The 14422-nt window shown below is 41.6% G+C and overlaps 1 protein-coding gene and 1 non-coding gene across 5 annotated transcripts in view; both read left to right on the top strand.

Moving 5' to 3' along the window:
* Positions 1-14422, top strand: part of CNTN5 (contactin 5) — a 665146-nt gene that overhangs the window by 364522 nt on the left and 286202 nt on the right. The window lies entirely within an intron of this gene.
* On the top strand, positions 6961-7098 carry LOC119941715. The gene has a single exon (XR_005455298.1). It is a non-coding gene; the product is annotated as a small nucleolar RNA SNORA7 (small nucleolar RNA).

Here is a 14422-nt window from a genome sequence, read left to right as displayed (position 1 = left end):
AGGCACATGATGGAGTGACTTTTAATGAGTATATTGGCACTAATAGTCTGTGCTGTATTCTAGAATGGAGCGGTTCAGAAAATTATAAATAGTGAACCATTTAAATTAGCCCTTGTAATAAGTGTGAGATGTATAAATAGAAAATTCTCAGATTGGGTCAGTATTCATTATCATCATCATCATTATCATCAAATTATATTTATGACCCTCTTTGTCCCAACAGAGGCAGTCACTGATAGTACAAAAATTGATCATCTCACTAGAGATTCTCTCCAATCAGATGGAATTGGCATCTAACCAGATGTCAAGAAATTCCATATAATTGGTGCTCTTCTCCAGTCAGCTGGAATCAATCTCCATCTGCTCAAGGGTGAACTCCACTTAAAGGAGAGATCCAGTATACGGAAGGTCTTCAGATAGAGAAGCAGAGTGGCACAGTGGAAAAGAGCACAGGCTTTGGAGTCAGAGGTCATGGGTTCAAATCCCAGCTCCACCAGTTGTCAGCTGTGTGGCTTTGGGCAAGTCACTTAACCTCTCTGTGCTTCAGTTCCCTCACGTGTAAAATGGGGCTTAAGAATGTGAGCCCCCTGTGGGACAACCTGATCACTTTGTAATGTCCCCAGTGCTTGGCACAATATAAGTGCTTAATAAATAAATGGCATCATTATTATTATTATTATTATTATTATTATTATTATTATATTATGTACCCGGTCCCTTTCTGATTGTAAGGATTATTTTTTTTTTCTGGTAGCATTTGTTAAGCACTCACTATGCATCAAATTCATCAGGTCGGATACAGTCCCTGTCCCTCAGAGGTATTCTTAGTAGGATGAGTTTTCGGCAATGTGGCCATCACTGAGTTTGGGATCTCTCCTTCGTTATTTGATTAGAAAATATGCTGCCCTAAATGAATCCATGGTCCAGTGAACATAGCTAGGTTCACTATTCTTATTTTCATGTTCACTCAAAGGGATTTGAAACAATTTACTATCTATAGGTAATATATCATCCTACAAGAATTGATTGCTAGATGAAAAAGAATAAAATGAAAGCTCTGAGTGCCCCAGTTCTTTTCAGATTTGAACTGAATTGTAAGATTTAGTCATGTAACTTCTAACACTGATAATGGACCACTGGTATACGAGTTACAAGTGGGCATCAGTGGAGAGGGATTGGTTTATAATGAGCTCAATTCTCCAGTTCAAGGCTATCATGGATACAGCTGCTGGGAACAATAAAAGGGAAAAGCTAAACTCCAATTCCCTCCTCGATTCTTTTTTGGAAACTAGTTTCCTCCTGCTTCAGTCTCTGACTCTTGACCCTGGAGTTCAATATTGCCCTCTCCTCAAATTCCAGCTGTCATTAAAGGTTTCAGTGAACTGCTTATATATTTTAGTTCAACTTACAGTTGGCGTAATTGAAGGCTTAAATGACAGAAATATAGACCACCATCACATTGCATTAAATCATCTTTTTTATTAAATACTCAAAAGATACCCAACATTGAGATTAGTTTGGTTTTAAAACTTTCAAAAAAAATCACCCGTGCTTCAACATTGAGATTTTGGTGTTTATTCAAATGGTTCATCCCCATATAGAAACTTAAGCAAAGGAAAAACTAGTGTCCCCGAAGAAGTCCATCTAATATCACATATATGCAGATTCAGTATTTTTTATAGTTGATAGAGGTGAGACCCCATGACATCCTTAGATGCAAATCTGGCTGGGAAGATCAGTGCAGTTCTCTAGTCATTTTTACATTGCATACACACAAATGTTACTCTAAAGTTACTCCTTGCAGTGTACTAATTGTGATATTTATTAAGTGCTTACAACATGCCAAGCACTGGAGTTGATACAACATAAGCAGATTAGACAACCCCTGTCCCCCATGGGACATTCAACCCAGAAGAATGGTAGACTAGGTATCTTATCTGTATTTTATAAATGAGGCAATTAAGGTACAGACAAGTTAAATGACTTGCCCAAGGTCACCCTTGGAGGGGGAATTGGGATTAGAACCAGATACCCTTACTCCACAGCCCTTGCTCTTTCTATTAGGCTCTGCTGCTTCATGTTGTGTATTTGTGTTGGCAGTGTTTTACATTTGGCCATGTATTCTTTTGGTCTACCCAAAGCCTTGCCTTAAAGTGAACATCCTGCTACTGACTTCCCCCTACCACGTTTATTTGGCCTTGCTGTTGATCCCCAGACTCCACAGCTAAACAGAGGTGCTACTTGTTCAATTAAATTACATTCCAGAAGGGGTAGGGTAATAGGTAAACCAGTGGTCTGCCAAATAGTGTCCTCATACAATTTTCTGAGTCTTTAGGACCGGTAATAACTGCTTTTGTCTGTATAGCATTACAGACATAATCATAGCTGTTAGTTCCCATTGTATTTTATCCCCACATCTCTCTTTTTTCGAAGTGCATGTCGAAAATTCTAGTATTTCTGTTCTCAGGCCAAATTGATTCTCTACAGTTGTCTATAGCTGACAATTGCAGTTTATTAACCTATACGTTTTCAGTTGTTTGTAAGACTAGTTTTATCTTGCGCACCTGGAACGTATTGAAACCTAGTATTATCAGCTCATTGAATTTTCAAGAGCCAATTGCATCTCTCAGAATATATGAGGTGCCATACACATCTCTAAATGTGTTCAGATTCATGTCTTCTCCCACTCCTCACAGCTGGGTACATAGCATGTTGATTTTGATACATGAAAATAGTTTAATCATTTTAGGATTTGCTTGGGTCTCAAATTGTAATTCAGTTGTTTGCACTTTTACCCACCGTGAAAATGTTTCCAAAGGGTTCTCTTTTTTCTAATTTTGGTGTTTGTTCATTTAGGTAGCTGGCCACACTTATCATATTTCTCTAAAAACATTATATAGGAACTATATGTTGTCAGGCCAGAAAGACAAGGACAAAATGGCTTTAACTATCTGACTCTTATGTTTTCTGCTCCCATAATTGCTACAGTACCAAGAAGGGCCCTAATCCGGGCTGTCATGCCATTTGACTTCTCTGTTTATAATTGCATTTGTCCCAGCAGATATGACAGTAGGTTCTTCACCAGCTGTAGTAACTCTATTAAGTCTTTCTTTAATATCTTGAAATTTGGCCCCAAGCACCCTAGGCATTGTTTGGTACCTGTCTCTGGAGAGTTCTCTCTTGTTTCAGTTTCACCTGTTTCCCCTGCTCACCTTCTTCCCTGGGATTAGTACGTAAGTGGCATTTGTACCACCATATGTCATTTCATTATCTTTCAGGTTCTCTAATGCCTGGGGGTGTTTGGTGTCTTAATTTTTTTTCCATTAATGTCAGAAGTGTATTTACCACTTGTATAGGAGAAAGGGACTAGAGAATGCCATCCACCTCTTTTATTGTTGCAGGATATATCACCCATCAATGAGAGAAAGGCAGCTGTTGAAAAATATTGGCTCTAATCTGTCCTCCGGAGTTTAATGTGCATTTTTTCGGGGTTGAGGGTCAGGGAGATGACTGGTTTTAAAGTGGTTCCCTCAGTTTCTGAATCTAGAGATACCTCGGGACTGAAGCAACACAGCATAGTGGCCATATGTAGCCAACTTGTACTTCCCAAATGCTTAGTACAGTGCTCTGCACACAGTAAGCACTCAATAAATATGATTGATTGATTGAACACAGTCCTAGGAGTCACTTAGGTCATGGGTTCTAAGCCCGGCTCCACCACTTATCTGCTGTGTAAGCTTGGGCATGTCACTTCACTTCCCTCTGCCTCAGTTACCCCATCTCTAAAATGGGGATCGAGACTGTGAGCCCCATGTGGAACAGACACTGTCAACCCTATTTGCTTATATCCATCCCAGCACTTAGCATTTAGGTATCCCATACAAATTAGGCATGGACCTGGCCCCTCGAAGGGCTTGAAATCTATGACTATATGTGGGGGAGAGGACCAGAGATAGATATATTGGTAGCAGAACCACAGGTGGGAGAATAATAATTCTAGTTTTGATATTTGTTAAATTCATGCTATGTGCCAAGCACTAAGCGCTAAAGTAGATGCGAGATAACCAAGTCAGATAGTCGCTCTCCCTCATGGGGTTCATAGTCTAAGTAGGAAGAATAGCAGGCATCAAATCCCCATTTTACAAATGAGGAAATTTAGCCACAGAAGTTGTGACCTGCCCAAGGCCACACAGCAGGCACATGGCGGAACTGGGATCAGAACTCTCTCCCAGGCCCGTGCGCTTTCCACTAGGACAGACTTGAAGGAAGCTAATAATTCACCCCGTTTCTTCTCCAGACTAATTTGTACCATCTCATTTCTATTTGTCCTCACATAGGAAATTTTTTTTGTCATTATTAAAATCATTCTAGCAAGCATTCTTCTTGTGGCCACTGCAAGCGGGAAAGCGGCCACCAAATCCTCCCCAGTCTTGGGGGTTCCCTGAGTACCGTGCTCTGCACAAAGTAAGCGCTAAGAAATATCACTGATTAAATGATTGATCAACCCATCTCCTGTGAACACCGTCCTTTCCCTGATGGATGGAGCATATCACTAACTGAGCTGCCAGTTGCTTTATAATCACTACTAAACTAATCCCTCCTCTTTCTGGCAATTTAATTGCCTTTTTGTAGTTTCCCCCAAAGGAAGGCTCAATTCTCCTTATTGAGTTCCCCCAAATACTAAAATATTGATTTCATATTGCTTTACAAGTGAGAAATAATTTCAAACATTTTACAGGTTTCTCTCACTGTCTCAAAGCTGAGCAGAATTATCCATTGCTGAGTTTATTAGAGGTAATTTAATGTACTGGTTTTAGAAAATTTCCCTTCAATGAAATATTAATCAGATATTGAAAAGGTCCCATAACTGGATTCTTTCAGGGGTAGACTGAATGAGAAAAGTGGTCTATAATTATGAGTTTGAAAAATTCAGCACTGTTTTCTCTAAAGGAAAACTAAAGTTTTAAAACTGGTTAGATCTGGGGGCTTAAATTTTTAAACAGGGCAGAGAGAAAACTTGTCATTGTAAGGCACATAATGCAAACAGGTAGAAAATATACTGTTTTGCTCATGAGGAGTCTGGAAAATGATGCCAGAAAATCACATAATTGAATTTGTTATTCCTTAGCTGTAGCTTGGCTTGTTTGTAAACTCTAATGATTGTTTTGGATCAATATCATATTATTTAGTAGCCTGAACCATAATTGACTAAATGCCCAAGTCTAAAGGGCCTAACCCCAGAGGAGTTTGTTTATTAGGTGAGACCTTTGTCATGACACGTCAAAACTCTTTAGAAATAGAATAGGTGTAAGGGTAATTTTCTGGAAAATTAAGTTGCCACTTACCCAGAGTCCAGTTTCATAACTCCTTTGATTAAGATCCATAGCCAAAGGTCATGATCAGCTGGAAGCCAGAGAATTCCCAAGCTTTTACTCTTCAGGCTGCAGCTGATTAAAATTTTCAAGCTTCACAGCAGTACATTGGCTCAACTATTCCCTGGAATTTGAGAAATTGACGAGTCCGCATACCGTGTTCCCAATGAGAGGGAACACAGGGTTGATCTCATTGTCTTCATACAGATGTGCATTTGTCTTTCTCACAGTAGATTTTTAGCAATTTGAAAAAACTTTAAAAAGTGCCCAAGTCTTCTTGAACACATAACTAGGCCAAGGGCCTTTTTAGCAGTAGCAGTCAGAGTGATGAATGGCAGTGTGTTGGACGGGCATACAGTTAATCGATCACCCAACCCTCGGCCCAGGGAGACATGATGACAGTTCATCCACCCAGTTGTCACGGAGGCAACTGCGATGCTGATAATGATTATTACTGGTCCCTGCCCTGCTAATTACAGTGATATTTGTTAAGTGCTTACTATGTTCCAGGCACTCTTCTAAGACCTGGGGTGGATAACAGCAAATAGGGATGGACACAGTCCAACCCAAGTAGGGCTCACAGACTTAAATCCCCATTTTACAAATGAAGTGACTTACCCAAGATCACACAGCAGGAAAGTGGTGGAGTCAGGACTAGAACCCAGATCCTTCTATAAAATGGGGATTAAGACTGTGAGCCCCACATGGGACAACCTGATTACCTTGTATCTACCCCAGTGCTTCAGACAGTGCTTGGCACGTAGTAAGCGCTTAACAAATACCATTATTATTATTATTATTACTTCCAAGCCCATGCTCTATCCACTAGGCTACGCTGCTTCTCAGTCTGATATGAGACTCGGCAGTCCTGACCCATAAATCCTGGGTGAAGGCCGTGGATGTGGGAGGGGCCACATTCCCAATGGACTCCAGGCCCTGATAGCAAAATACCCACCTACTCCAGCTCTCCTGAGCAGCAGCCCTGTGGGTTTTAATAATAATAATTATAATTGTTGATCACTTACTATTCGCCAGGCACTGTCCTGAGCTCTGGAGCGGATGAAAACAAATTGAGTTGGACACAGTCCCTGTCCCACATGGGGCTCACGGTCTCGCTCCCTGTTTTACAGATGAGTTAACTGAGGCCCAGAGAAGTTAAGTAACACACCCAAGGTCACACAGCAGACAAGTGGTGGAACCAGGATTGAAACCCGTGACCTCTTGACTCCCAGGCAGGTGCTCTGTCCACTATCCACCATGCTGCTGCTCAGGTGACTGTATAGCTCAACCTTCGCAGCACAGCAGTTTTCGGGGCTCGATACCCCTGGTTTACAGATCCAGATTTCTTAGTGCCGAGCAGGCCAGGTGACCATGGAAGTTGTCCTGGGTTCAGACAGGCAAAATTCAACTCTTGGAGGAGGTGAGAAACCCTGCTGCCTCCATCCCAGGGGGAGTCTTTGCTGCAACTGGTGCAGAAAATCAAAGTAAGAATAATAATAATAATAATAATAATAATAATAATAATAATAATGGCATTTGTTAAGTGCTTACTATGTGCCAAGCACTGTTCTAGTAGTAGTTAGAGGCCCTCCTCTCAGGATCACACCTGGAGAGTTTCCAATTCTCTACCAGTCTTGACTATGGGAGGGAGACTCAAGCAGAGGCATACCCATTCCACTCCTAGCTTGGCCAGTGACTAGCGAGTGGAAGGCAATCTGCTACAAGTTAAAACTCACCTGTGCTGGGCAGCAGTGGCATGGGAGAGGCATGGCAATTTTACTGCACAGAAGGAGGCAATGGTAAACCACTTATGGATTTTTACCAGGAAAACTCCATGGACACACTACAAGGGAAAGTGGGACGTTCTGGGGGGGATGTGTGATGGAGTCACTGTGTGTCAGAGATGACTCCCCAGCAAAAGACAAATGCTTACTGTGCGCTGAGCACCTTCCTCAATATTAGGAAGGCACTCACAGGTGGGAATTAGAAACAGATTCTGTCCCTCAAGAGGCTCATACTCTATGAATATAGGTCAGGGAAAGGACTAGAGACAGACACAATGAGGGAGCAAAAGCAAAGGCAGGAGAATAATAATAATAATAGTTGTGTTATTTAAGTGGTTGCTATGTGCCAAGTTATGTGCTTACCACTGGAGTAGCTACAAGATAATCAAGTTGTACCCAGTCCCTGTGTCTCATGATGCTCACAACCTAAGGAGAAGGGAGGACAGGTTTTTAATCACCATTTTATAGGAGAGGAAACTGAAGCACAGAGATGTTATGTGATTTGCCTGAGGTCACACAGCAGGCAAGTGGCAGTTGGGATTAGAATGAAGCCTTCACCCCATTTACTCCCTACTGTCTTTTGGGGCTTGGTGTCAACAGGGCTTTAACCTCTCAGATGTGTGAGGCAGACTTTACAGGGAAGTCCTTTTGACTTCTGGGAAAGGGTCAGAGCTTCAGGAATTCTAAAGAATGACTGATAGCAGGACAATTCAGTGTCATCTAGTGGAAGGAACACAAGGCCAGGGGACAGAAGATCTGGCAATGCAACTCTCCTCCTATATGTCCTCGAGCAGGTCTCTTTTAATGTGTTTGTGCCTCGGTTCCTTCATCTGTAAAATGTAGACTGTGAGCCCCATGTGGGACAAGGATTGTGTCTGGTCTGATTGTCCTGTGTCTACCCCAGTGCTTAGTACAGTGTTTTGCTCATTGTAAGTGCTTAATACATGCCTCAGTCATTAGTTATATTGTTAGTAATTTCAGGGCCCGGTCACAGTTATGCTAGGGTCATTGCCTGTTAGGAAAAGACTTGTGACTGGCCAAGGGCAGTGGGCCTCACCAATATCTCTGTATGAGCTTGGGCTTTGAAATTGTAGGAGAGATGAGGGGAGAAGCAGCATAGCGTAGTGGATAGAGCTGGAAGTCGGAGGGTCGAGGGTTCTTATACCTCCACTGTCTTCTGTGTGACCTTAGGCAAGTCACTTCGCTTCTCTGGGCATCAGTTACCTCATCTGGTAAAATGGGAGTAGAGACTGTGAACCCTACATTGGACAGGGACTGTGTTCAGCCCGATTTGGTTATTCCACCCCAGCGCTTTGTACAGTGCCTGGCACATGGTAAGCTCTTAAGTAATAACAATAATGGTATTTGATGATGATGATGATGGCATTTATTAAGTGCTTACTATGTGCAAAGCACTGTTCTAAGCGCTGGGGAGGTTATAAAGTAATCAGGTTGTCCCACAGGGGGCTCACAGTCTTAATCCCCATTTTACAGATGAGGTAACTGAGGCACAGAGAAGTTAAGTGACTTGCCCAAAGTCACACAGCTGGCAATTGGTGGAGCCGGGATTTGAACCCCTGACCTCTGACTCCAAAGCCCGTGCTCTTTCCACTGAGCCACGCTGCTTCTCGTTAATCAATCAATTTGTTAATTCGTTAATCAATTTGTTAATCAATCAATCAATCATATTTATTGAGCGCTCACTGTGTGCAGAGCACTGTACTAAGTGCTTGGGAAGTACAAGTTGGCAACATATAGAGACAGTCCCTACCCAACAGTGGGCTCACAGTCTAAGCACTTGCTATGTGCCAAGCACTGTTATAAGCACTGAGGTAGATACAAGGTAATCAGTCCTTGTCCCACAAAGGGCTCACACTCTTAATCCCCATTTTCCAAATACTCCAGTCACTATTATTACTCTATCATGAAGATTTCATTTTCATTTTCCCCATAGCACTCCCTGGGCAGTCACATGTTCAGAAAATTATGCCTGTCTGATCACAATCTCACTCTTTTTGCCTGTTGAACATCATTCTCATCCCAAACCACAAGGTTCGAATTCACAATCAATGTTCATGTTGCAGCAAACTATTTTCATGCAAAATAAATGCTTGTTAGTATCAGAAACTGAATCTGTGCCATGACTCAAGGGAACCTTGCTGAATTTCCACACCAAAATCTGCAATTATTTTCTTTCTTAATTTAATATTTTAAAGCAGCAACTTTAAACACGCGCATGAAAAATCTCCTGGGGGTCCTTCCAAGGTGTTATTTGAGATTTAAGACCACAGATAGATTTAAATGGTTTTTTTATTACTCTGCATAGTTGCTATATTAGAGAATATCTGTACGCTGAAAGATACTAAGAGCATTTTCCTTTCTAATGTAAAGTGGAGTCGAAGACAGATGATAAATTCTGTGGAGGAAATCAGAAGTGCTAATATAGTAAAGAGAACCTTGTAAAGAATTGTTGGAAAAATCCTTCCCCGCTACTTCAGGCCTGAACTATAATTGGATGCAAAAGTTAGAGATGAGGGCTTTTCAAGTTTCCAGTCCAGACTGAAGTACAATCTTTGTTTTTGCTTTTTTTTAAATCAATCAATCATATTTCTTTAGTGCTTACTGAGTGCAGAGCACTTCAGGGGTACAGTGTTACAGAGTTGGTTGACATGTTCCCTACCAACCACAATGAGCTTACAGTCTAGTGGGGGAGACAGATATTAATATAAATAAGTGATTTAAATTATGGGTATGTGCTTAAGTGCTTTGGGACTGAGGGGAGGTGAATAAAACATTCAAAGCCTAGTGCAAGGGTGATGCAGAAAAAAGTGGGATAAGAGGAAAATGAGTGTTTAGTCAGGGAAGGCCTCTTGGAGGAGATGTGTTCTTAATAAAGAGCAAATTCAGTTTTCAGAAGCCATGCTCATACCTGAAAAGAATTAGACAAATGATAGTGGGTTCAAGCGATATTTTCCCAAAGAAAACATCTGAATTTTTCATCATGGGAAACACCATGATTGCTCAGGTAGTAGAATACCAGATGAGGAAAATCTGATCTTGCATTTCCTGGATTTCAGTCGACAGCAAAATTGTGGTCAATTTTTTATTCCTTCTCTTTTCATTTAATGTGTTACATTCTATGATCTGCACATCTTTCGCGTAATTATTCATTCTCTAGCCATTGAAAAAGTGCCAAAGGTTTAAATTATCGGTGGGCTTATTAATAGAGTTTGAAAATCACAGTGTCTTCCGATAGCCCATCATCCTAATATCTGACATGATGAAGTGACATTCTAACTTTGACTTTACTGACTCTTTTTTTAAGTGTGTGCAACAGGGGATGATGACTCTGAGTGACTCAGATCCTTTCCACCTTGCACCCGGTATCTACAGCTACCACGTATCGAACCTGTCTTTGTTTAGTGACTGTAGCCTCCTTATCTGACCAAAGCTTTTGCTCAAAATGCACAACTTGTTTCTGTTCAGTTGATTATCTGCCACTGTTGTATCCCAGCACTCTTGAAACTGCCTTCCTTCAACGACACTTATAGTAACAGCTTGCCTATCCTGCCATCCTCTATTCATTTCCAACCCACGAGAGCCACGTTGCAACAAGATCTAATCAGAGCTAGCAGTAGTTGAAGTTACAGTATTCGTTGAGCTCCTGTAGGGAATGGTGTTCTCCATTAATTGCTTGGGAAAACACAACACGTTGAAGCAACATTGTTCCTTGCCCACAAGGAGTTTAGACACTGACAGAGAGAATGAAACTCATCCCTGGGGCTCTGTAAGATGATGATCATCAGAATCATGGCAGATAAAAGGAATAGGCTTTTCTGATTTTAAGTGACTTTTATACATAATGTAGAAATGTGAATTTTCTAATATCTTGAAGTAAAATTAAAATTCCAATGCACCCATTTGTGCAATTTCTCAAAATAATTCAAGGAGACAGTATGTTCAGTAACCCCTGTTTATGTAACCTTCAATTAATGGGGAACATGGAATAAGATGAGAATAACAGAAGAGTAACCAAAGTGGGAAAACATCAGTACTTGGTGCAGCACAAATTCATTGACTAAATAGTCATAGATGGTTTATCCATAGTAAAAGCAATAAATCACAATTCTAGGAGCAAAATAAAGCAATGAATCACCCAATTTCTGGGTAAGCCAAAAAGCAGTAGACCACACAAATTCTGTAGTCAAAATAGAAAGACATCAATAGACAGATCCAATCTCCCAACTCTGATTCGGAGAAAGGGAACAGGCACTGTCATTATTGCCCCAGTGTTGTTTCTTTTCTTTTATTTCAAAAATTTTCCTATAATCTAAAGGTCACGAGTAATTTAAAAGGGTTTTTTAGCTTACTGGAGATGAAAATGGTAAGATAAAGTAGGAGTTTACAGTCCAGCAGGGGACTAAAATGAGTTTAAGGTAGGACGGAGCAAATGAGTTGAAAGGTACCTAGGTGCTATGGGGAAATAGGATTAGATGAGAACCTAAGTGCTTAGCAGGTATGGACTTGACTGCACAGGTGAATTGGGTGGCGGGGAAGAGAAAAAAGGACAGGAGATGAGATATTAGTCAGTTTCCCTGGAGGGGACGTAATTTTAGTTGGACTTTGTGGGGAGAGAAGTGGTTTCCAGACTGGAAGAGGGGAGAAAATTCTAGGTATAAGGTTCATTTTTAGGTGAATAGCCAATTATTGCTACATTCCTGGAAAGATACCTAGACCATAACAGATGATTAGTGTTTTTCTTTAAGGAAAAGCTAATAGTTTTTTAACTGTCCCAGGAACACTGTTAGTACATATAGACCAAAACCTTCTCATAGCCTTTATGGCCTTCACAGTCCTTATGACCTCAGTTGAAAGTGACAGTGTTTTTCAATGGAAAAAAATGACTTTTTTTTCTCTCTGGCAGATCTTTCAGGGAGTTCTTAGGCCACTGACTCTTTAATCTAACAGGCAATTCTCCTTTACTAATTTTGTTCTAAGTACCGTTGTGTAACCAAACCATCATTGTATTTAAAGCAACCTAATTAGGATACAGTACTCTATTCTGTTTTGAAACACACAGAGTTCTTGGAAGAACGTATTTAAATAAATGAGCCTTAGGTACATTGTTTTTCTGAAGCAGCTGAATTCGGGGCAGATTCCAGTTTGGTACAGGTATTTTTAGGCAAGTGCCCAAAACCTGAGAAATCATCTGTCTGGCTATGTTCAAATATTCTTGTGTTGCCGATAGTAGTAACAGTTTGTCCCATAATGGCATTTGTTAAGAGCTTACTATGTGCCAGGCACTGTACTCTGCGCTGGGGGAGAATACAAGCAAATTGGGTTGGACGCAGTCCCTGTCCCACTTGGGGCTCACAGTCTCAATCCCCATTTTACAGATGAGGTAACTGAGGCACAGAGAAGTGAAGTGACTTGACCAAGCTCACACAGCAGACATGTGGCATAGCAGGGATTAGAACCTATGACCTCTGACTCCCAGTCCCATGCTCTATCCACTAAACCATGCTGCTTCCCATAATCCAAGACTAATATTTTGGGGCTGGTACTCCAAATTCTGAGCAGTGGCACATTTATCTGTTCTGAAAATGTGAGCCTTTGCAGGGGTTGGGTTTGTTTGCTCTCTGGATTCTGCCCTCTTCACTTCAAGAAAACAGACCGCTTTAATATATTACCGCATTTTATTCAAACATAAAAAACCTTATATTTAAACAGCAGGATTTAGAGCCGTTTGAAAATGGTAGTGAATAAGGCTTGCTATCAGAAAAGTGTTGGATTTCACCAAATCATAAAGCTGGTTGAGAACCTAGCTTCCACTACAAGTGAGAGTTCGGTATAATCAAGAGGATCGAGTTGGGAGATGTAGGTTTTCTTCTTATATTTTACATTGACCTGTATGTGAACTTTGGCCAGTCACTTAGATATCCCTCTGCCAGGTTTGGCTTCTGTAATATGCTCACTCCACTGGGGTGAACTGGAGATGAATTATAATATGGCTAGAAAGCATTTTGGAACACTTGGAGCTTTTCAGGGAAAAATGTGCTTTAAATGCAAGGCAATCACATTTTCTCCACTTGTCCTACACTTTCCCATTGCTGAAGTACAATTGAAGAACCAGTTTACCCTTATGCTAATGAAGCCACACTTCAGGAACAACTATTCTGGTGAGGGGGAAACAAAACAGGAGTGGATCTTTAACCTAGATTCTAATCCTAGTTTAACCACCGACAAGCTCCGTGATTTGCAACCTAAATATGTGCAGAGCACTGTACTAAGCGCTTGGGAAGTACAAATTGGCAACATATAGAGACAGTCCCTACGCAACAGTGGGCTCACAGTCTAAAAGGGAGAGACAGAGAACAAAACCAAATGGCAGCAAACCTTGTGACTCCCAGGCCCCTACCCTGTCCCCATGCAGCAGACAAATGGCAGCAAACCTTGCGACTCGCAGGCCCCTACCCTGTCATCATCAATCGTATTTATTGAGCGCTTACTATGTGCCGAGCACTGTACTAAGCGCTTGGGAAGTACAAATTGGCAACATATAGAGACAGTCCCTACCCAACAGTGGTCTCACAGTCTAAAAGGGGGAGACAGAGAACAAAACCAAATGGCAGCACACCTTGTGACTCCCAGGCCCCTACCCTGTCATCATCAATCGTATTTATTGAGCGCTTACTATGTGCAGAGCACTGTACTAAGCGCTTGGGAAGTACAAACTGACAACATATAGAGACAGTCCCTACCCAACAGTGGGCTCACAGTCTAAAAGGGGGAGACAGAGAACAAAACCAAATGGCAGCAAACCTTGTGACTCCCAGGCCCCTACCCTGTCCCCATGCAGCAGATAAATGGCAGCAAACCTTGTGACTCCCAGGCCCCTACCCTGTCATCATCAATCGTATTTATTGAGTGCTTACTATGTGCAGAGCACTGTACTAAGCGCTTCGGAAGTACAAATTGGCAACATATAGAGACAGTCCCTACCCAACAGTGGGCTCACAGTCTAAAAGGGGGAGACAGAGAACAAAACCAAATGGCAGCAAACCTTGTGACTCCCAGGCCCCTACCCTGTCCCCATGCAGCAGACAAATGGCAGCAAACCTTGTGACTCCCAGGCCCCTACCCTGTCATCATCAATCGTATTTGAGCGCTTACTATGTGCAGAGCACTGAACTAAGCGCTTGGGAAGTACAAACTGACAACATATAGAGACAGTCCCTACCCAACAGTGGGCTCACAGTCTAAAAG

This window comes from Tachyglossus aculeatus, chromosome 20 (assembly GCF_015852505.1).
Source record: "Tachyglossus aculeatus isolate mTacAcu1 chromosome 20, mTacAcu1.pri, whole genome shotgun sequence".
Taxonomy (NCBI): domain Eukaryota; kingdom Metazoa; phylum Chordata; class Mammalia; order Monotremata; family Tachyglossidae; genus Tachyglossus; species Tachyglossus aculeatus.
Note: the sequence above shows the minus strand (reverse complement) of the source record. Positions and strands in the feature narration are given on the sequence as shown.